Below are 17,920 nucleotides of genomic sequence, written 5' to 3' on the forward strand. Positions count from 1 at the left end.
GGAGTCTTCCCAAACTTTAAAATGAGAGTTTGCTTTAACATTAGACATACAACTGTTTTATTTAAGTACTGAAAAATAATACTGTATTTCTATTAGTAGTATTTTATGTCTCGTTATTAAACAAATGTGTGTGTTTGCGAGTTTGTGTCTGTTGCATATTTTTAAACTGTCTACAAAATCTTTTTGTAAATAAGAGTTAAAGTTCATCTAAACAGTATTGTCACAACTCGCTCCCTTCGCTCCCGTTCCCACCACTTGGGGTTTATTCCCTACTGGACCTTTCCTCCGAACCTTATGCTACAGTGCTGTGATGAATTAGGAGCGCTAAATCCCTATTTTCCAAGCTACTTCCCTTCCGGATCCATTCCAGGTTTTTGGCAGCCAGCATGCTTCTTTAACCAAATGACTATGCTTCCTAGAATGCCTGGCCCACTGCTCCACCTCCACCCTTGCAGGACAAGGTTGGGTGGAGGATAGGTAACAGCTGTGGCTGCAGGTGCAGCAATCAGCACACCTGAGGCGTGTGCTCGTTAAGCAGCTTTAAAAGCCTCAGTCTTACTTCAGTCCAGCGCTGGTCATCGTTTGCAGTGTTCCTGTTGTGACTAGTCCCTTGTTCCTTGTTCCTTGCCTTTGTACCTAGTACCTAGTTCCTGTTTTCTTGTTCCTCCGCCCTGAATTTCGGATTCATGCGCTAATTGATTTCTGCTCCCTTGATTCCCTTTTTGTCTTCCTCTGTTTGCAGGCAGCATTTCTCAGTGCTTTCCCCTTTTAGATGCAGCCCAGTTTGTCTGTGTTCTATATTTCTTTGACTCTGTCCTTTGCTGCTGTAAACCCGTATGCCTTAGCCTTCCTCTTAGATTAGCATCCTGTCTTTCCCTTGGAGGGGTAGGGGGAAGTTTGCATTGGTTATTTCGTTTTTCCCTGCTCCTGATCCTTATTTTCCATTGGGATCCATTCCATGTTTTCCATTGCACAACTGCATTTATTTCCCATTTGATATTTAGGTGTGGTGTGCGGTTGTAGCTAGCTCCTGTGTGAATGCTTATGTTTTCCTCACTAATTTGTAAACACTATTCCAACTTAGGTATTTAGTTTTCCTCCCATTGCTGTTATAGCCTTTCTGGGTCCCAGTTTCATCAACAGGATTCGTGGGCTAGCTGACATTCAAGAGGTTTATCTCGTCCTCGTGAGTACTGTTCTTTAGTTCCCTTATTTAATACCATCAAGAGTGTTAGTTCACAGATCCTGTCATTGCTTGCCCTCCACGTGGGTTTAGCGCTGTCAGTACCTGTAACAGAAATTGGGGGTAAGGCGCTTGCCGACTTTCCTCGCGGTCAGGTGCTTACCCCACATCCCTTTTCATATATTGGTTTTGTTGTCACACTCTATTTGCAGTCCTGGGTTCTAGCATACATGAGTCGTTGTTCCTGTGTGCACGTAGTTTAATTCGAAGCCTTTCACTGTGTAATTTAGTGCACATTTCCCTTGCCATATATTGTACTCGCCTGACTAATCCTGACAAGTATAGTCTTCAAACAGTGACGATAACATTAATGTAAAACCAAAAACTAATTGATAAAACTATAACTACTATAACTATAACCATTGGCACTCACTACATAGCACTACAAATTAAACATACAATTATAACTATTAACAATCACTTCATACCACTGCAAACCCATTATACAATCCATATAGGAGATGTAAGTATTTTCGTATAAGTCCTGTATACTTATATTTTGTTTCAATCTATTTTGTTTAGTTTCGATAATTGCCATAACAGGTTTTCACACTTTCAAAATATGGATTGAGTATTCTTAATACAGACACTATGATGTGAATACAACTAACAGCAGTTGCAATGTAACCATTCCACATAAAGTGCATTGACATCAGCAATAAAAAAAAAAACTATAAAGTCATACATCTAACATCATTTCATAATAGTGATGTATACATTCATCTAAAATACTTCAAAAATAAAACCATGATTAACGCACTGGGGAAGATTATGCAAGATATTTCTGCAAGAACGACATACTTTCCAAACTCCAATTACTTAAATTCAATTCATCCATCCAAATAAAATTGTGTAGATAACAAAAATAATGATGCACTAAGGTAAAATCAAAATTGGCTTATAGATATGAGAAAACATTTCTCATCATATATTATGTATCATATAATATATCATATAATCATACAATGTTATGTTAGAATTATTTCTAAAGCGAACATTCACCGATCAGCATCATGGCCCTCTAGGGATACCTACAAGAACAGCATCAGGGCAAAGAAACCTAACTGACCTAGACAGATGTGTTTTTTAAGAGCATCTAAAGATAAGGTTATCTTCAGTGGCCCGGAGTGGGTGCGGCAGTTGATTCCACAACCCAGCTGCTGCCACTGAAAAAGCTTGGCCCGATCCAGGAAGATCTAAAGTGTGGGATCTGGCTGAGATATGAATCCTGAGAGCTTCGAGCTCGAAAAGCAGATAATTGAGGTGCAAATATTCCACAGCCACACCGTAGAACGCTCAAGTATACAAAGTGATTTAAACTGAATTCTCTTAGAAACTGGGAGCCTATGGAGAGACTGAAGAATTAAAGAGACAAACGATGCTGGTAACGGATTACCGGCACCGCATACCGCTCGGCCTATTACGAGTCAGCAACTCGGTATGAGTGCCACCGCTGATACCGTGCACTCCTATTCCAGCATGCGCGCTGGCACGCTGACCTTTCGTCCCGGCAATACCGGGATGGCGCAAATAGGAGGAGATCACAAGTCACACGGACACGCAAATACTAGCATCATGAAGGAGGTAAAAAGGGATACCGGCATTACCGGCATTGCAAACCATCCGCCAAAAGCAATGTACAGTGTACCCAACTGCCACAGGTGCACAATATCAGCACAGATGGAGGCAATGGAGTCTGGCCCAGCACAAATGGAGCACACCCACACACCACACCCCATTCCACATCAAAATGATTCCACTTGCAGTAGCAATATTGGGGCTGGAGGACATGCTTGCATTGCTACACCAGCAACAACAACAACAACAACAGTTAACAGGCACCACAGAAGAGAAGCAGGAGGAGAAGGAGGCTCTTTGCAGGAAAACACATTATTGTTTTCGGAGATCTTCTTCAATTGACACCAGTAAAAGGTGAGCCTATTTTTAAAACATTAGGACACAAACTCTGCCGTAAAACTGTTGGCAGCATTGGAAATGTCAACCTTTGGCAACATTTCCAATACAGAGAATTAAGCTGCACACCAATCACAACATGCAAAAATTTCAACCACCCCACATTCCACAACCCGTCCACCACCCATCATCAGACCTCACCCCCCGTAACACAATCCAGCAACATGCTGTGAGTATGCACAATGTAAATGTCTGCAGCAAATCACTACACAGGACAAGCATCCATGAGAGTGCACAAATCAAAACCACCAAGGGAATACACTGCTTGTCACAGGGCCACCACCACAGTAGCGCAAAATGTCACCATGGGAATAATAAGCGCTGAAAGAAAAATAATGCAGAGACTACTGCCAATGCTGCTAGTATGAAAATCATACGGAACACTACACCTCATGTATTTCAAACAAACACAGCGGTATGCGTCCACAGTGCATGAGCAACATCAAGGCAGTGTACACCGTGTATCATCTTGAAGACGCAATGCACACCATAATGCAATGGCACAGCACACATTGTGGCAAGGTAAAATGTGTGCATACAACCAGTGAACCACAAATATCTGCAGGCATGTGTGATAAGTACAGTTGTCCATCATGAATTGAATAACACATACCTTATTTTGCACCCATGCAGGTAATAGTGGCTATCCCTTGAAGATGTGGCTCCTCACCCTTGTCCAGAACCCGCAGATCAGGACGAAGAGGACTACTATCGTTCCCATACTGTACCCGTGTGGCCATCGAGCAGACCTTTGGTCTGTTGAAGGCTAGTTTTTGCTGTCTTAGCCGGTTGGTTGGGGCACTCCTCTACAGGCATGAGAAGGTGGCCACGATCATTAGGGCATGTGCCATGCTGCACAACATGTGTATCCGACGGAACGTGCCTCTGCCCCCTTACATTGAACAGCAACCACCAGGTGATGATGAAGAAGATGAAGAAGATGTGGGTGCACATCATCGTGGTGGTGATGCACAGGAGGGATGTGCTGTGCGCCAGTCTGTGATTGGGCAAAATTTCTAAGACACATGGATGCAGAGGGTGCCATGAAAGTGGGACTGAGGGCACTGGGTGTGGGAGTACAAGGGCACTGTACACCAATAAATGACACATACATAATAAGGAATGTCCAGTCAAGTATTTTTTCTGGTACACAATGGGTGTATTAAACATTAAAAAGTAAAAAGTGTTCATACCCTCCACCTCAAACACACACCCTCGCCCCTCCGCTTCACCTCCATCATTTGCCATATTCTGGCTGCCCCTGCTAATTTTGCCCACTTTCCGCATCTGGTGGCGGCATGTCTGAGTGCCGCAAGGTGCACATAGACCTGCCCAGGGGGCTGGTCTGTGTGGAGCTCAAAGAGGAGGCTGTGTCCGCTTGCTCCAGTCTCGGGGCAGGACGCTCTGCCTCCAAGGCATTCGCAATTCGGCAACGGACCTGCGTTTCTGCGGAGAACTCCTGGCAGATGCGAGTTGTGCTTGCCTCAATGGTCAGTCTCAAGGACGCTGTGTTGTCCCGGCCCTCCTGCCTTGCCTGGGCACCATCCAATACAAACTGTCTGACTAGCCCTGTCAGCTCCTCCTGGCTCGGCTCCGTCTGTGCCATTTTATGCTCCCCATCCCAGGACACCAGGAGAGGTGGATGCTGCATGTGGCAAGGGTCCCAAATCATGTGGGTCCTCTGTGGGGCTCCAGCTCCCTTGCCCTAGCTCCCCTCCAGACTGCTCCTGTGTGCTGTCATTGGTGGTGCTGAATGGGGTGATCTGGGGTGATGGCGGGGGGCTGGTGTGCCAGGTAGGTCTGATGACACATCCTCCACAGGGACACACACCTGGCCTTGGCTCTGTACCTCGTCGTCACTCCGGGGTGCCATGACTGCCACCTCCCCGACAGAGCTGTTGGAAGCAGAAAGGGCCCCATCGGCCACTGGCTCCTGTGCATTGGACACAGCTGTTGTGGGCACTGTTGTTGTGGCAGTGGTCCTTAGCTGCCCAGTGACTTAGCATCCTGTGGTGCCTTCACCTTCTGTGGCAGTTGTGCCTTGCCTGGGCCTTTTGATGTAGAAGGCATGTTGTCTTCTTCCCTGCCTTCTTCCCTGCCTTCTTTCTGGGAGTCATTGACTGTGCCGCAGAGTTCCGGGTCTTGTTGTCAGGAGCTGAGCCTATGAGGACCGAGAGGTGGACGGCATCAGTGATGCTTCTACATGCATCATGCATACATTCGTATTGTGGCTGTTCTACACATTTGAGGGGCTTCGGTATTGGAGTTTTGACATTCAGGTTGCTTGCTATATGGGGGGATCATGCAGGCATAGGTCAGGTTCACACATGTTTGAGGTGGTGTATGCCTTGTGACATGCCTTTCTGTTGTGGACTGCATGCAGTGTGGCAAAGGCCGTTTCCATGTTTGTGGGGTGTGTCTCAGGTATGGCATTGGCATGCTGCATGCATGTGGATGATTCAGTGCTGAGGACGGCATTTAGGCAGGGATGTGTCCATGTGTGTGTAATGGCCATGCATTGCCTCATGGCACGGTCACATTGGTAGACTATCATCATCCTTTGCATTACAGTGTTTTCTTAGGACAATAACCTCCATCTGTCGATGACGTGGCTCCATGTTCCATCTCGCCCACACCTTCTATCGACTCAATGCCGATTTTGCTGGCGCAGGATTCCTCTCAGCAGCTGAGTTTAATTGGAGAGCTGGAGCCACCGCCAGTAGCCAGGCCCTGGCTCCGGTTGGCCGACATGATGTTGCACACTCTGAGGCGCAGGTCATCCCAACGTTTACACACGTCCTTCACTGTGCATGGGATGTCCCAACTGCACTCACTTTATGGGCTACAAGCTCCCAAATCTCTTTTTTCTTTAGCTGGACTGCTCTTTAAAGGTCATTTGCAAAGACCACCTCAGCATTTTAAGCCAGAGTGTCTGCTAGCATTGTCAGTTCATCCTCCGAGAACCGCTCCTTACGGTGCCGGGATGCCCCTTTCTTCACTGTCTTTGGCATGATGCTGGTGGAGTAGATGATTTTATTGTGTCGGAATTGAGGCTCCAGGTCCTGTGTAGTGAGGTGGCAATGGATTGTGTTTTTCAAGATGGCCGCCGTGCCTTTTCCCATTCCGGCGCAATGACGTTACTTCTGGTTCCACTATTAGCGGGCACTGCTAATAGCGGAGGACGCTAATGCCGTATCCATTGATGCCGGGCCTGTTATTTAGAGCTGGACGGCAGCGGAAATGCTGTCTGCGCTTTCCATGATGCCGCTGAGGGGGCTTTTTGGGACTTTTGCGGTAAGCCAGTACTGTCAATACCGGCATGCTGCTACGCGCGTGCACGCATACTCGTAATCGGCCTCTGTTAGCGGCCTCTTTCCTACACGGACACAGTATTGCTCCATGCCGGTAAAAAATGTTTTTATCGCAAATCTCGTAATGACCCCCTTGCAGCCAAATTCTGCAGACCTCCAAGATGCTAAATAAGATAAGCATGTTATGCCAAGAAGAGAGAAATGAAATAGCCTAAAGAGCCGAAATCCAAGGAAGCAACCACTGGAGCATGGAGGTGAAGTGGCAGGAAAGGAAGGACTTTGCGCAGCACTTTAAGTGGGCAATGGCAGTTCGGTACACTGCACTCACTTGGGCTTCAACTGAGAGTGATGCAGAGACCTTGAAAGCAAGATGTTTAATCAAGGAAACAGAAGAGGCCCAAGTGAGGGGGGCCAAAAAAATGGAGTACAGAGAGACACAGCCGAAGGAGGACCTTCCACCAACACCTCTGTTTTATTTCTATTTAGTTTCAGCCAATTGCTGCTCTTCCAAGCAAGACCTCAGCCAAGAGGCAGTCTCAGATAGGGATAGATCAAGACGGACAATGATCTGTGTATCATCTGCATACTAATAGCATAGGAAAACATGGGACTGGATAAACTTAGCAAGAGGCTGGATGTAGACATTGGACGAGAATTCAGTGATTCCAGAGCAGATTGAAAAGAGGAGCGTGGCAGTGGACAAACAAACAGAAAATTGAAAATGTCGTCATCCCACTGATCCCATAGCAGGCATGCTAAGGGGAGTTTCCTGGTCCCATTGACTAGTGAAATTAGAGGAAACTTGAGCAGATGGAATTTTTGATATTTTCTTACAGGGAAATCAGTATACTTTTTGGCACCTGGTCTGTTTTAACAGCGAACAATGTTTTGCTAAATTCTGCCAATGGCAAATAGCAATCTGTTCTTTAAAAGCCCACTCATTAAATGCAGGCATGACAAGAACACATGGTTTTCCCATATTTACATGGGTCACACCATAGACTCAGGTGTCCTAGGCACATGGACATTTCTATAACCTAAATTAATTGCTTAAAAGAGTCATTCAATTTGCACAGCTTTCATTCTTGAATAATTGACATTAAGTCATAAGGGTGAAACATACACGCGTTTCTCCACCAGGGTTTCAGTGGGTCATCAGGAGGTTGATCACCACTTAAACAATCTAAGAGAGGATGAGATAAATAAACATTCTGTTGCCTGGATACCCATTGAATGTTGAATGCTGGTATAGAGAGATGTTACTTCTAATTTGACCATTCTGTACTTCCTGCTGATGAACTTTAGCTGCTGAATAACACGTTTTGTATCTTTAATGAATGAAGCCAGACTTGAGGCAAGAGGTTGCAGGTTTAAGTCAATATATTGTGAGATTATTTCAGTTAATGATCCTATTCCATTGATTATTTGTCTGCATGGTGGGAAATTACTGAATATTGAATCTTTGGAACAAAGTATATAGTTGCCAATATTGGGAATTATGTGTTCATGTAAAGATATTCATCTTCTGTTAACAGACCTTCTTCACACCAGGTTCTTCTCTTTGAGTGTTAAATTTTCCCCTTTGGTGAGCTTGTGATGAATTTTTGATTTCTTATTCAATAAGTAATTTTTCCTTAAGTCCTTAGAAAGCACTTTTAAAAAAGATCAATCACATTGTCGGTCGTTAGTGTTGGGTTACATTTAGAGTGTGGTTTCAGAGTGGTTTCCTCTGAGAGGTTCATTGCAATGCCTTGTTCTTCCGTAAATTGTTGAATTGTATATTCATATTTAATTTCTTGTAAATTCATTAAAGTTACTATGTCCTCAGTGTGTTTAACTGTATGTTCTGATATATTTCCGGTCTGATAATTTTCTCTGGTACATTTTCAAAGTATTTTTTGAGTTTTGGCCACCTGAAAAATGTATATTTGTCTAAATTAATTTGAAAATAATCGGAGCTACTTGTTGGACTAAACGATATGCCTTTATTGAGGGCTGATAAGAGGTCTTGATTAAAGCGCATATTGGACAAATTGATAACCAGGTCTATTTGTTGTGTCCCTCCAAGGGACCTCGGAATCGGGCAGTAAGGGATTACTAGCACCGGTCTCCTTACCGGTGCCCGGTCCCCCTTACCGCCCGACTCGTAATGACCCCCTATGTCATGCAGTATGTACCTCATGAAAATGATCAACCATGAGATACACTTATAGTACAGAGAAGACCTATGTATGAAATAATTAAATCTGTGTTTTTGCACTGTTGCAGGTGACCCTTCCGATGACGGTAAGTGAACAATGATTTCGGAGAGAAAACTCATTAAAGTTCCAGGCTTATGATTGGGAATCCAACTTATGCTTGTGCAATTTGTATAGCTCATAACTCCACAATCCATATCAGATTTTTTTTGTGTTGCATTTTGGAATAAATAAAATGCAGTTGTTTCACAATCATAGCTTCAGACAAAGAAAAGTATCACATCTGTGGGTATGCCCAAAAACCGATCAATAAACAATGTTCTGCGGAGTCAAAAAGTAGTAAAATAAAAAAAAACAAGTTTTATTATATGCAAATACAGCCGAGAGGGTCAGCTAGCTCCATCGAACTGGAAAACTGAAAACAGTTGCGACACGTCCATTTCAGTTACACATTTTACAACTATAAACCGCAAAATCTACATATGCAACACTTATCACCTACAAGGCAAACCCACATTTTCTATTAGCTAACCCCTATGCATAAACATCACCTATATTTCATTACCCTATTTGTACGTGGAGTATTTGTGCTCCCTTGAGTAAAACCCCTTGTGAATCACATAATTGTCAAGGTGGTCCCAATCAATAATCACTAAAGAAACAAACTCAAGAAAATTTAGCAAATACAAGTTCACAAGAACACCCAGCTTTATTCAAAACTGACTCGGCCGTGAAAACACCAAAAGTCATTCTCAACGTTACTCTGTAAAACATGAGCTGCAAAACATGTCACATGTGATGTCATAGTTAGTGATAAGAAAACTGGTTAAAGGAGTATAACACATGACGGCTACTACTATTGGATCTTTTTTTAACTGATAGCTACTCCTAAAATAGCTTCTCCTGAGATCATCCTAATAAAAGCATTCATGCTATATTCTGCTACGTTATTGGTTGGCACCATGCTCTGTTGGCCAAACTGGCAGACACAATCCTAATTGGCTGGTGGTTTGCTCCTCCAATCTTGGGCTCTTTTGATGTGATACCAGGATGCATGGTGGGGAAGGAGAGATGGGGGACCGCTATGAACCAGTTTGAAGAAGCCAACTGCCTTCCTATTCTCAGACCTGAGAACCTTGATCTGGCAATTTTGTTTTTATTTTTTTATTGTGGCATAGTCAAAAGACTTTTCACAAATTCAAAAAATACTAAAACAAATGTTTCTAACATACGATCTACGATTACACAGGGTCAAAAATGAAGCAAAAAAGAAATAAAATTTAAAAAATACAGCAGAGCAAAGAAGGAAAAACACTGCGAACAGTAAACATAACAAGAGTATAACTCAATAATCCCTAAATTGTACATTTCCTGAATTCATCATAAAAAATATAAAAAATAGTTTTACAATTTAATAAAACCTAAAACATCAAGGAATCGGAGTACCTCAAAAACCACACTTAGTTCATGCCCTGTATGTTAATCTTTCCCAGAAGGAGTGGGAAGTAAGCCATTCCTCAGTCAGCACAAAATGAGAGAAGTGCTTTATACGTGTGCTTTGAACAGCACTACATTCTATTAGGATATGCTTCAGAGTTTGCACTTGTAGAGCACTACATAGGCTGCACCCCAGGGAGTTCTGATCCCCTCTTGATTTAGCTGGAATCTCCCTTAGCTCACGGGTAATGATCAGATTTAACCTCAATTTTAAGAACTCTGATCTCCACCTGGAGTTAGAGAGACAAGATAGATAACTCGGCCGACACCCTCTGGGCTTATCCTTTATTTTGTGTGAAGGAGCAACAGTGCAAGCCCAATGATAGTCCATTATTGCATTCTTAGCATCAAGTGGATTTGCCTTGCCCTTGTCTGATGATCTATTAATATTGCATAAAATCTTATCCACAATAACCCTCAATCCACACAGCACAGAGGAAGTGCCCATCTGTGAGTGGAGGGTGAGGTCTTGGAACAAGGTTTCCTTCTCCGGAAGTAATATGCCCCTATAGTAAAAAATGTGTCTGCTGTCCAAGTGGGAAACCAGAAATGATAATGCCGGTTAATAATGCAAACTAGCCATACAGAGTGATAGTGGGAGATTCAGTGCTCTCTCCCAGATTTGCCACTCTATCCTCACCCAGTCAAAAGACCAAGAGCGTGGGTCGAGCTCCATACCATAAAGGATTTTTGGGATAACTTTACTGCTGTAGAATCTAATTAAGGTAGTATGGGAAACCTGCAGTATAGTGTGTTTAATCTCTTCATCTAGGAACAGAGTTGATCCGCCACCCGATTCAGTCTATTCACAAGAGGTGCCATAGCCAGCGACAAAGTAAGGGCAAATCCCAATTATTGTGAGTAAACTGTGTTGCTAATACCAGCCTCCCTTGGCCCTCTTCCTGCTCCCAGAGGTTATCTGGGAGCAGATAACCTTCCACCCCTACCTGCTCCCAGAGGTTCATAGCCTGTGAGACTACGAAGCTCTGGGTCATCTTCAACTCCACACTCTCCTTCTCGCCTCACATTTCTGATGCCTCTAAGAAGTCAAACTACCAACTGCACCTCCTCAGGGGTATTCTTCCTTTCCTCACCTTCCCCCAGAAGCTCACTGTCTCCAGAGCTCTGGTTCTCTCTAGGCTGGACTACTGCAACGGCCTCTTTTTAAATCTGCCTGCCTCTGCTCTCCGCCCTCTACAACTCATCCAGAACAGGACTGTAAGATTTGTCCTTAGCCCTAAGCCCAAGGATCGTATCGCTTCAGCTTTAAATCTCTCCACTGGCTCCCAGAGGCTGCAAGGATCAAGTTCAAGATCCTCTGCATTATCCACAAGACCTTCTGGGACCTGGGACCACAATATCTCCAACTCTCTTTCTTTGGAAATATCTCCCTACTCGGCTCTTCGCTCCTCCACCTCCAACTCCCTCAGGGCCAGTTGATTCTCCAAGCAATGATTTGGGGTAGATCTCTTCCTTCGGCTGGTGCCTCCCTCTGGAACAGCCTCTCTGCCTCTCTGAAACTTGGGCAGGACCATCTCCAGTTCTGGAAGCACCTCAAGACCTTCCTCTTTGCTTCTGCCTTCTCTCTTCCTCTCCCCTGCTGATCTCCTGTCTGATACTACACTGGTCACCTGGCTACCTCTGAATTCAAGCCCAGGTCCCTGCCCACCCAGTTGCACATCCGCACTGCCTCACAGCAAGCCTTGCACTTGGGTCAGTATCTGCAACCCTACAGTCCCCTTACCTGTACTTATTGGACACCTGCTGTCTGCACTTTAACCCTCACACTTGCCACCTGCTGGACGCACGGCTTGCTATTTTTGATCCCTTGTACGGCACTCGCCCATCCCCCCCTCCCCTGGCACTTTTCCCCTTCCCTCTCCCCTGCATATGCGTGATCTCAATGTCACTAGGCCTAGTAATATTGTTGTCTTTGTCCTGCCTCTTTTTCCCCTCCATTGCCTCGTCACACATTGAAACACATGTGTATAGGCACCTTATAAATGCCATATGATATCATCTTAGCAGGAGGAGATGGCATCCTCTGATGGTGGCACCAGTTACCATCATAGATGCAGATGAAACTAATTGAACACTCTGTCTGTATATTATAAGGGGAGCTGGTGGGGATTTTGTGATAAACCATAAACTTAGGGGAAGTATCAAAATGCATATTGTCATAAGAAGCCGATAATAAAATGTTCATGAAACTATCACCAAAGTTTACTAATAATCATCAAAGTTTATTGTTAGTTAAGTAAGTGCCCTTTCAATGACACGTGTTTCGGCATTTGCCTTTATGAAATCAGGGCATATTCAAGTTGTTCAAATTCACAAAAAGAACATTTTCTTTTTTTGCTGTCCCGTATTTCTGAATGTGGATTTAATGGGTTAGATTGCGTTCTCTCGACAATCAAAGTCCTCTGCGTTGGCTTGTCATAGAACGCGAGTTGCCTGCCGAAACACGTGTCATCGAAAGGGCACTTACTTAACTATCGATAAACTTCGATGATTATTACTAAATTTTGGTGATGAAAAGTACTTGGAACAGTCTACAGGAACATTTTTTTCAATTTATGTTTGGTTAAGCGGTATTGGCTTTTCACCGCTATATTCTTTTGGGATGTGATGGGAAAGAGACCAGTGAATGACCTGGACGCATAGACAAAAAACAAATTACAAACAATCATACAGGAGTCGCCAAGCAAACTACTACTAAAGATAAAAGCCCTTCACTTTGATGTACTTTAACCTGGAAAGATAGCGTCACCCTACAGTCACATGTTGAAATAATGGTTTCTGAATTCCAAGTGATCCTTTTCCTGAGTTCCTGCCTGTGAGCCAACATTGGTCCACCCCTCGGATGAAGGACCACATGGAGCACAGAAATCAGTTAATAAGTAAAGCAAAATCAGCTGCTTTGAGTTTGAATGCATCCTGTTTACTGCAACAAAGTAAGTCATGATAACTACACATGCAAACGTGTGCAAATGTCAAGCAGTGTGAACCACTTATGATGAAAATGATGAATCTGGTTTTGAAAGTAAATGGGGAGAAATGGTCTCATAGCAGAGAGAAGACCAATGTTGGAAATAAAGTGAAAAATATTTGAATTCATGTTTCTGCCCACTTGCAGGTATCATGCGCTTCCGTATACTTGGTAAGTGCACACAGGTTTCACAGTGGTAACTGCTTAAAGGTTCATGATTAGTTTGCAAAATGTACCTTTTTGCCTCTGTAATTTAATTTTGCCTATAAACGCATGTCTCACAGATCTCCTACAGGCCGGGCAGTAGCATTAGCCTACGATAAGTTGAATAGGTGCCTTAGAAAGAGACATTGCAAACACTAATCACATTCATATATAGTGTTTACAGACTTTGGCAAATTTAAGAATACATTAAATGATCACATTGCTCATACAAATGGTCTATTGGATGACATTGTGACTGTAAAAATGCAATTCGAGGAGAGTTATGTCACAGCTGCAAAACTCATCATGAAGGATGTCGATTCACAGGCTGAATCTATTATGTTATACCAGGATTTAAAAATCATTAAACAGCAACAGGCTCAATTAGCACAGGAAACAGACTCTGCTATTGAGGGAATACATACAGGAAACTTACCTTTGAAACAGGCACAAAGACAGAGTGACCACAGTAAGGATTCCTAATGAAAACTACAGCAAAGGATAGAAGATAATAAGACTTTGAGAGTTAAATCAGAAAATGTAATGAAGGGTCTTGCCTGCACGGTGTCACTGCCTAAGTTAGACAGCTTGCAATTCAGAACCAAGAAAATGTGGATAAAATACATGTTCATCAGACAGAAAAACCATCTCTGCAGAAGGAGTTATATAACTGGATAGACAGATAGGCATCAAAACTAGAGCATTCAACAATAGCCAGGCCCTGAATGAGTCCAAGGAACAGTTTGATACAGAGTAAGCAACAAATGATGAACATAATAACAATGCGTGATTAAGACAAGAAATTAAAAAAAATAGTTTTTTAATCAGTAGCAACAATTCACAGACAAATAAGTTTCATGGAAGAATGGGGACGTTTGTCCAATTCCTGATACTACCTCTCCACTGTCCAGGCCTTCCAGAGACATATTAGTGGCTTTGGCATGCCATAGCCGTATTCAGGCCAGACACACCTTGTCCCATTTCCTAGCTTACCCAGATAAACAGGAAGACTTGAGTTCCCTGTCAGCCACACAGAGGCTTACAGACGAATGTGCTTATTATGTGAGGGGTGGACTGGAGAGAAACTAGGTGTACTTCCAAAGAGATCATCTTTGAATCAAGGTATGGAAATAAGATAAGAGTAGTACAGGTACAAAGCATGACTACAAAGAGAGAGCATTTAGCCTGTTCGGCTGTTGTGTAAAGACTGGCAATGCAACCCTAAAAGCACAATTTAAAGATCCCTATCTACGCCAACGATTATGGGCATATCCCAGAACACTTAGGTAGATGCAAACGCTGATTATGAGTGTAAACATGAAGAAATGCCATGTAGTTCCCCCTCAGAAATGATTTGAGGCCCATAACTCAGAAGGCCAATGGCCAGGATCAAAAAGAGTGGATTCCCTGAAACTTCAGAGAGATCTTTCCGACATCAAGACGAGAAATAGAGCTTGCAAAGTTGAAGCAAGAAGGGTTTCTGAATCTCATGCCAGGGACTATTTCCTTCAGAGGGGCAGATCTTGGGGTGTACCTTTCCCTGTGATCCAGCTCATGAGCCAAGATCCGTACACCCCTCAGATGAAGGACCACCTGGAGCACAGCAATCAGCGTATAAATCAAAAATATCACCTGCTTTGAGGTCTAATGCATCCTGTGTGCTTAAACAAAGTAACTCACGATAACTACACATGCAAACATATGTGCAAATGTCAGGCAGTGTGAACCACTTATGATGAAAATGATGAATCTGGTTTTGAAAGTAAATGGAGAGCAATGGTCTTATAGCAGAGAGAAGACCAATGTTGGAACTAAAGTAAAAACGAATTCACTTCATGTCTCTGCCCACTTGCAAGTAGACATGACTACAGTGTTAGACATGGTAAGTGCCCAAATGTTTCAGAGTGGTAACTGCTTAAAGGTTCATGATTGATTAGCAACATGTACCTTTGTGTCTGTGTAATTTGATTTAGCTCATAAATGCATGTCTCGCAGATCTCCTACAGGCCGGGCAGTAGCCGTAGCCTATGGTAAGTTAAGTAGGTGCTCTAGAAAGAGAAATACTAAACACTAATGACATTTATATTTAGTGTTTGCAGACATTGGCTAATTAAAGAATACGTTAAATTATGAAATTGCTCATACAAATGGTCTATTAGATGGCATTGTGACTATAAAAATGCAAATCATGTTGATGTCGATGCACAGGCTGAATTCAATATGTTATATAAGGATATAAATATCTTTAAACAAAAACAGGTGCAGCACAGGAAAAATACACTGCTATTGAGGAAATACATACAGGCAACTTATTTTTGAAACAGGCACAAACACAAGGTGACCACAATAAGGTCTCCTAATGAAAACTACGGCAAATGATTGAAGAGACTAAGACCTTGAGAGATGAAGCAGAAAATGTAATGAAGAATCTTGCCAGCACAGTGTCACTGCCTAGGTTAGATAGCTTGCAATTCAGAAACAAGAAAATGTGGATTAAATACATGTTCATTAGAAAAACAAAACTTTAATTTCAGAAGGAAATAAAAACTGGATAGACAGATTGGTGTCAAAACTAGAGCATTCAACAGTAGCCAGGCCAGTCTGAATGAGTCCAAGGAACAGTTTGGTACAGAGTAAGCAGCAAATGATGAACATACTAACAATGTGTGATTAAGACAAGAAATTAAAAAAATACTTAGTTTCAGAATCAGTAGCAACAGTTCACAGACAAATAGGTTTCATGGTAGAATGGAGTTCTAAACTGTAAAAAATAATGCAATTTAGAAGACTTTCTGCTTCTCACACCAGGCAGAAATGTACCTCTGCCCAGTGACAATGCTGCTGCTCTCCCCCTGATCTAAACCAGGCATAACACACACATTTGTATTTCTGAACCTTGAGATAGCCACTGCCCTTAGCAGCTTATTTCTTTTCACATACAGCTAAATTATCACTGGAAAATGCAGAGCATGAAATCTTCCCAGATGCCTATTTTACTCTTTTTGAATAATCAGTATAATTGTTGGCAGTCACACACACACACACACCCATCACTTAGTTTTTGATGCTCACTTAAAAATGCCTGAATAGTTTGCAAAACAATCGAAGGACAGGCTCTGTGTGCTCTGGCCTCCTGGACTCAGATTCCCCCTTCTTCTCAACTTCTGCAGGAAAGGCCTCTCTCAGCTCTGGTCTGTGCTTGCACACAAAAACCCCTTCTCCTCTGTGATCTTACTTCTCTCCCTTTTGGGAGGAAAACCAGAAAAGAGGCAACCAGCCTCCCGTCTTCCTCTCTGTGTCTTCTTTTTAAATCCTCCCTCCTACCTGCCCACTTCACGAATATACTCCTACACTTGGTGTAATATTTGTCTGCCCCTGACCGTGATGTCAGCCTATCAACCAATCACACCCTCTGGAAAGCCACACCTTTTGGAAAGTTCCAGGATGCCACCACATGCTTAGTTGCTTTCACCTTTGCACAGAATTCAGCTCAGTGAGCAGATGGTCCAATTGAAACATTTTCCTTCCTGCGCTAGAAGCTTCAAGCTTTAAGCATTGAACTATTTCAAACAGCAAATTCCACACTCGCATCCCCATTGCAAAAGCAGCTTTTGTACTTCTATTTTCTAACCAACATCACACAGTCTTTGCTTGCAGCCTCATGAAGAGGCACAGTTTGCACCACTGATTTGCATCAATGATTTGCACCAATGAGCTATGGACTGAGCTGCCTATAATATTAGTAATGTGTTAGACATCAGTAGATTTGGGTGTTAGTGGTTAGTAATTGTTATTCATACATTGTATTGCAACCCCATCCATGCCATGGTATGGTGCATTGTGCTATGGTATCTGCTTCTATACAATGCTGAATCCAAACCCCTTTTTGTTTTGTTTTGTTTTGTATGAATTCACAGCACTGACTCACACCAGATTCACACCAGAGTCTCACACACTAGCATACATCTTTTGCAAAAGTCTTGGCAGCTTATTTCTTTTCACATACAGCTAATTTAGCACAGGAAAATGCAGAGCATGAAATAACTTCCCTGATGCCTATTTTACCCTTTTTACATAATCAGTATAATTTTTGGCAGTCACACACACACCCATCACTTAGTACTGGATGCTCACTTACAAAATGCCTGAATAGTTTGCAAAACCATCGAAGGACAGGCTCTGTGTGCCCTGGCCTCCTGGACTCACATTCCCTCTCCTTCTCAACTTCTGCGGGAATGGCCTCTCTCAGCTCTATGCTTGCACACGGAAAAACCCTTCTCCTCTGTGATCCTACTTCTCTCCCCTTTGGGGGGAAGAACTAGCAAACAGCCAACCAGCATCCCTTCTTCCTCCATGTATTCTTTCTAAAGCCTCCCTCCTACCTGGCCACCTCACGTATATACTCCTACACTTGGTGTAAAATCTGTCTGCCCCTGACCGTGATGTCATCCCATCAACCAAGCACCCCCCCCTGGAAAGCCACCCCTTTTGGAAAGTTCCAGGA

Source organism: Ambystoma mexicanum, chromosome 1p (genome assembly GCF_040938575.1).
Source record: "Ambystoma mexicanum isolate Mex_15411 chromosome 1p, UKY_AmexF1_1, whole genome shotgun sequence".
NCBI classification, from domain to species: Eukaryota; Metazoa; Chordata; class Amphibia; order Caudata; family Ambystomatidae; genus Ambystoma; species Ambystoma mexicanum.